Genomic DNA, 6000 nt, shown 5'->3' with positions numbered 1-6000 from the left:
CAGACTAGAATCTCAGGGCTGAGACACTTCTGAGGGTCTCCTCTGTCTGCCCGTCCTCAGCTTTCTGCTTCTGGGACCGATCCTCAGGCCCTGGAGCAAAGGCAAAAAGCTTGGTCCCAAGGCAGTGTCCCCTCAGAAGCAGCCAGAGAGCAAAAGAAACCCCTCCTTTCCTGAGATCAAAGCTTCCTACGACAGGATCACCATGGCCGAATGCCATGCTGCCATGGCAACATGAATTTTAAGCAGTAACCAAAGGAACAGGTCCCTTCTATCTCAGCAGCCCTCAGAACCAGCCTCTCCAGGTGGGACTCCCCACAAGAAGGGACAGGGTGGGCCCGAGGCATCTGAAGCATTTTCTGAGGGCAGGCCAGCTCACCTCATGGCTGACATCTGAAGCCTGACTGGATAGGGGAAAGGTTTCTTCTTTATGTCTCCAGAGACACACTATTACTAGGGACAAGACAGGGACACCAACAGTCTCAGAGGCAGGACCCCAATAAGGAGACTGATGGTAGAGGTCCCACCTCTCTCCCCTCAGAAACAGGCTCTCCTGTGTCCGTGGGGTCTTCAAAGTCTCTCACCTCAAGGAGTCCACACTCTCTCGAGGAGCTGGACAATGTAACTGGCATAACAAAGGTTCTCTGCCTGGCTGTGGAGTTGGGTACTGGGATCAACGATGACAGTGACTCCTAACACTCACCCAGAGCCTTGGTGGGCTCAGATGCCCTTGTGATCCGAGTGTAAAATGCCCCCCACAGGCTCATGTGTTTGAACACTTGGCCCCCTGATGGCAGCACCATAAGAAGCTGATGTAAGCTTGAGGAGGCGGAGCCTTGCTGGAGGAAGTACGTCACTAGGAGTAGGTAGGCTGGGAGATTTTGTAGCCTGGCCCCCGTTCTTGTTCACGCCATTTCCCTGGGGGAATGAAATACAACCAGCCAGCTCCCTGCTGCAGCTGCCATACCTGGCCTGCCTGTTACCACGTCTTCCATCCGTGATGGAACTCTCTGTAAACCAATGAAACGCCCTACTCCCCACCCCACCCCCACCTCACCCTCACTCTACCCCCACCCCTGCTAAGTCGCTTCTTGTATTTTGCCATCGTAACAAAGAAGAAACTAACGCAGAGGCCCAGAGGATACACACAGAGTCATATGGCCAAAAGTCTCTCTGGTTGTCTGCACCCTCCATGTCCTCCTAAGGCTAAGAATTGACAGGGGACCAGGATTCTAACGTTGTTGGCTTCTACAGGGGCATGCCCAAGCCCGGGTTTTTGCATGCTACAGTAGATGCTGGTGCATTGTCAATGTTGTAGTGACAGTTCTGACCAAGCTGTAAGATACCAGTTACCCTCACATCTGTCTTTGGGAGAATGTTAGTATAGATTTCCAAAGAGGCAATTTGCCGTGGTGGCTTGGTTAAAACAAGCAGGACTTTTGATAACTCTTGATCCTTTTTTCTTAGTTTCTGTCCTGGGAAGATAAAGAAGCATGCACGGAGATGTTCACTGCTGCATTATTAGTTTCCATGAAAATTTGGGAGCAATTCAGCACTCGCCTTCGAGAGGATGATGAATTGGTGCCACGTGAACATTGTGTTCATTTCCCAGAAGCGCCCTAAGAAAGTGCCACATAGGAGGTGGCATAAAACAACAGGAAGTTATTCTGGAAGATGAGAGAAATCAAAGTGTCCATTGTGCACAGCCTCCTGGCCAGTGTGTGTCTCTGTCTTCCTCCCTCCTAACAAGGCTGCTGGCCTTAGTCTGATGACCCGCCCTAAACCAGAATGGCTCAGGGCTCACAACAGACCTTGGTCTGTTGGCTCACCCTAGTCTAATATGACTCTTGGCTCACTACAATCACTTGTAGGAATTTTATTTTTTGAGATAGTGTTTTGCCCATGTAGCCCCGGCTGGCTTGGTACTTGTTAGGTAACCCAGACTGGCCTCAAATTCATGGCAACCCTTCTGCCTCAGTTTCCCAAGTACTAGGAATACAGCCATGAATCGCGGTTAGAGGAAAGATTTCAGTGGAGCCCTCTGAAACGTTTCAGGGATTAGACAGGGGCGGGGGTGTCCACAGAGAGCAGTAGAACCAGAGGTGATTTAGGAAGGGGAGAGCGCGTCCAATTGAAGGAAATGGCTTAAAGCTCAGAGAGAAAGTTCGAGGCTCAAGAGCACCCTTGCCTCTCAGACTGTGCCCTTTATGGCTCATGTGTATAGTGCCCCAGCCATTTCTGCACCAACTCTATTACATGCCAGTCTTGGGAGGGGAGGGTTTTCCAGTTTTGTTTCTTTTATATGAGAGTTTTACCCTCACTTGACAGCCTGTTTTTCTGTCATACCGCCATGATCAGTTTAGGAAATCGTTTTTTAAAAAAAGATTTGTTTTTATTTTATTTCTCTCTCCCCACCTCTGTGTGAGTGTGTGTGTGTGTGTGTGTGTGTGTGTGTGTGTGTGTACTCTATGTGTGCACATAGCCTGAGAAGCCATCAGAGGGTGTTGGATCCCCCGGAGCTGGGGTTACAGGTAGTTATAAACTTCCATTGGAGAATTTCTACTATTGGTGAGTAGAGGGGTCATGGCTGCAGCATAAGACCATAGGGTGGTGATGCTGTTGTCCCACACTATAGTGAGAAATAAACACATCTGCATAGGAATTCATGAGGGGTTCTTGCAATGAGCTTACAGGCTGTTTGGTCAGCTCCCTAACTCCCCGAGATCGAGTCCCGCAAGACAAGATTGCTTGGTAATTCCCCACCGGCAGAGATGAGGGACTAGAAGCCAGAAGGTGGACTACTAACAACTGTTCTTTCCTACACATTCTGTGCAGACAGATGCTGTCATCTGCCCAGGACTAGACCACATAACGTCATGGTCACATCAGCTGAATCCCAGGTCACCTCATCTCCCATGTCATCAGTGAGTTTCTAGACTCCTATCTCGGGATCACCAAGTGCATGTAGGAGCCCAGCATCATCACCGAGAGTGACTGCTATCTTTCAGGATACTCTTGTCTCTCTAGGGAATATATGAATCTTTCTCCTTTTACTGCTGCCTAGGGCTCTGCACAGCGTCACTGCTGAAGCCAATACCAGCTAGGCTCACAGCCATAGCCTCCCACACATGAGACACATCGGCACTCCATGTGTGCACAGACAAGAAAGCCTATGTACACAAGCCTCCCCTGTGTAGGGGCTTGGCAGGGGCTCTGAATTCTCCTCCTTAAGAACAGAATAAACCTGTGCTCCCCAACCCTCTCTTATACAGGGAGTTCCTCCCATCAGCTGAAAAGCATGTTTTTCCACTCTTATTGCCCTATGCCGGCCTGGCTGCCTGGTTATCCCAGTCCCCCAGCTTCCCTTCCCAATAGAAGAGCTTGTAAAACCCTCAGGCTTGGAAGTCAACCATGAAGGAGACTCTGTAGGTCTTCAGTCCAAGGCATTCAGGCTGGACACAAAGAAATGTTACCCATCTCTCCAAGGCTGGGCTGCTACCGGGGAAAGATGGAGGGAGTTTTCTTTCTGCTGGAGATTTTCCAGCCCTCAACTCTCATCCAGTGCCACTAGGGATGGAATCTCTTCCCCCGATACTCTATGTCCCAGCGGTAAGGAAGCCCTGCCGGGGCTGGACCAAACCCAATGAACAGCTTCCTCTAATGGATTTCCCTCTGCAGCTGGTGGCAAGGGCTCTAGTGAGAGAGGACAAAGGTGGCAGGGTACACAGCAGAGGCCATTCCTCTCATTGTCCCTCCTCTGAAGAGGACAGACAACTCTTCATCCCTCACCCTCCATTTCCAGCACAGAGCTCTGAACAGGAGAGAGAAAAATCCCAGCTACCTCTCTTCGGGAATCTGTGAGCCAGAGACTCCCTCTTCTGGTGAGCTGTGAAGACGGACACCACTATGGCAGGCTGGGCTTCTGAGTCAAAAGTATTCAAGTGTCCCCAATCCCCTCACCCTCCCCAGACAACCCAGAGAGCCCAAAATATAGCCACCACAGGCTCCCTGAATTCCGCTTATTTCTAGCGAACAAGCACACCATCCACTCAACTCAAGGAATTCACAGTTTTATATGGACCATCCAAAGGTCCCATTCCCAGAAGGCAAAGGGACAATTGCTTTAGGGCCCCCTTGAGAAACTTGCTGTGTTTGTAAGTTGTCAAGAGAGGGACAACAAGCATCTCTCTAGGGCTCTGGCACATGGGGTTACATACTGAGCTCTGCCTCTGCCTCTCCTGCTGGGACCTGAAAACTAAGCACACACAGGAGGTGCCAGCAGACACCTGTCCCCTAATGGCAGTAGCCACTTGTCCCCTAATGAGCAGGCCTAGCCACGACAGAAGTCTAGAGTTACGCACAAACTCATTCATGGAGAAAGGTGAATCACCCTCTCTTACGTTTGCTGAGAAGACCATTTATATACCTCCCAGCAATCTTCTACACCTCCAAGCAACCCAGTGACACACCACAGCTCACGGATGAGCAAGGTGAAGCAATGTCCCAAGCTGGGAAGAAGTCAGACCTTGTGCTCCATCAGAGACTCACAGGTCCCACATCCCCAGCTGGCTCCAGAGCAAGAACAGCGACTGGGAGGACCCAGGTGCATGCTCTCTGCGCGATTCCCGCCGGACACAGAGGAAGTTGGACTCCCCCATTCTTGTGGTGTGAGTTTCCCATTACAACCATTAAAAATATAATTGCTATTCTTAGGCTGGCCTGGTTATTTACCATATCAAGCTAACTCGCTACAAGCAATTCCAAGAGGGATCAGGGGGAGACCCTCACTTGGGGTTTGGCATCTGACAGGTTTTTATGCAAACAAAGTTAGTGAAAACCCAGGTATGCTGGTCAGAATTTTGTTAACTTGACACAAGCTAGCAGTCCCCGAGTTTCTTCCCTTCCTTTGACTCTACTTGCCCTCAAACTCCTGTCTTTGGGTCGCTACATGTGTGAGATGGAAACTCTTTATACTTGAACCACCTCCTACTTCCTAAGGTCTGTTTATGACTGAACTCTAGATCAGTCTATACCGGCACAATCAGTAGATTCTGGAGCCTTCTGTCATTGGTTCTGGGAATCCGGATGAGCTTAGTTCTTTTCGGGATCATGAGGCCTTAAAAGTGTTGCCCTATGCGCACAGATATCCAAACCCAAACTCGAGATTTCCCTTGTTTCTGGACACACTGGTTGGTGGTAGACTACGGGTCTGGATTGGCCTCACCGGTAATCTCATTTTAAGGTAGTCCTGCAAATAAAGGCATCAAATAAACCAGCCCTCACCCCCTTTACCTTCAGAGGGACACCCAGACTATTTCAGAGACAGTAGATGATAAGTAACTGCCGCGTGGGCCCGGTGGTGTAGATTTAGCAGAATCTAAAAAGAGAAACACTCCCGAAGAGATGAAGCATTGATGGTTGCCCTACAAGGACTGGCAAGCCCAAGTTTTGCTCACATGCGGGCCCAATATTCATCTTTAAAAGTGTATGCATGGAGAGATTACTGAGCATTCCCACCAGTATTTATGCCCTATATATAGTAAACTGTCAGAGGCTAAAAGCAAGTCAGGGGTGCGTCTCTGCTAACTGAATTCTGAGGCCCTTAAGAGTTAAAAGAGAAGACTATAAGAAGTGATTTGATAAACCACAGACAGTTTCTTCTCCTTCAAGGACTTTCTATGTGAGGTCAAGAGCTGCTCTATTCAGCACTTAGTTCTCAGTCTCTGTCCGGCCCCCAAGTTTCTTTCTTTTCATTTTTTTCTTTTCTGTTGGTGAAAATCAGAAAAAGGAGATATATTCAATATGGACACACTGGGAAGAGGGACAAAGAGATTGTGCTGTGGTGTCCCCTCCTCACTTCCCAACAAGAACCAAGATGTGTCAGTAGTGGTGCCCCTGGTAATTTGGACAGATAGTCTTTTGTTATGAGCGCTGAGCATTATGGGATATTAAGCAGCATCCCTGGCCTTTTCTTTGCCTATTAGCTGTCAGTAGCAACGCCCA

Source organism: Myodes glareolus, chromosome 9, assembly GCF_982192425.1.
Source record: "Myodes glareolus chromosome 9, mMyoGla1.1, whole genome shotgun sequence".
Classification (NCBI taxonomy): Eukaryota; Metazoa; Chordata; class Mammalia; order Rodentia; family Cricetidae; genus Myodes; species Myodes glareolus.
Note: the sequence above shows the minus strand (reverse complement) of the source record.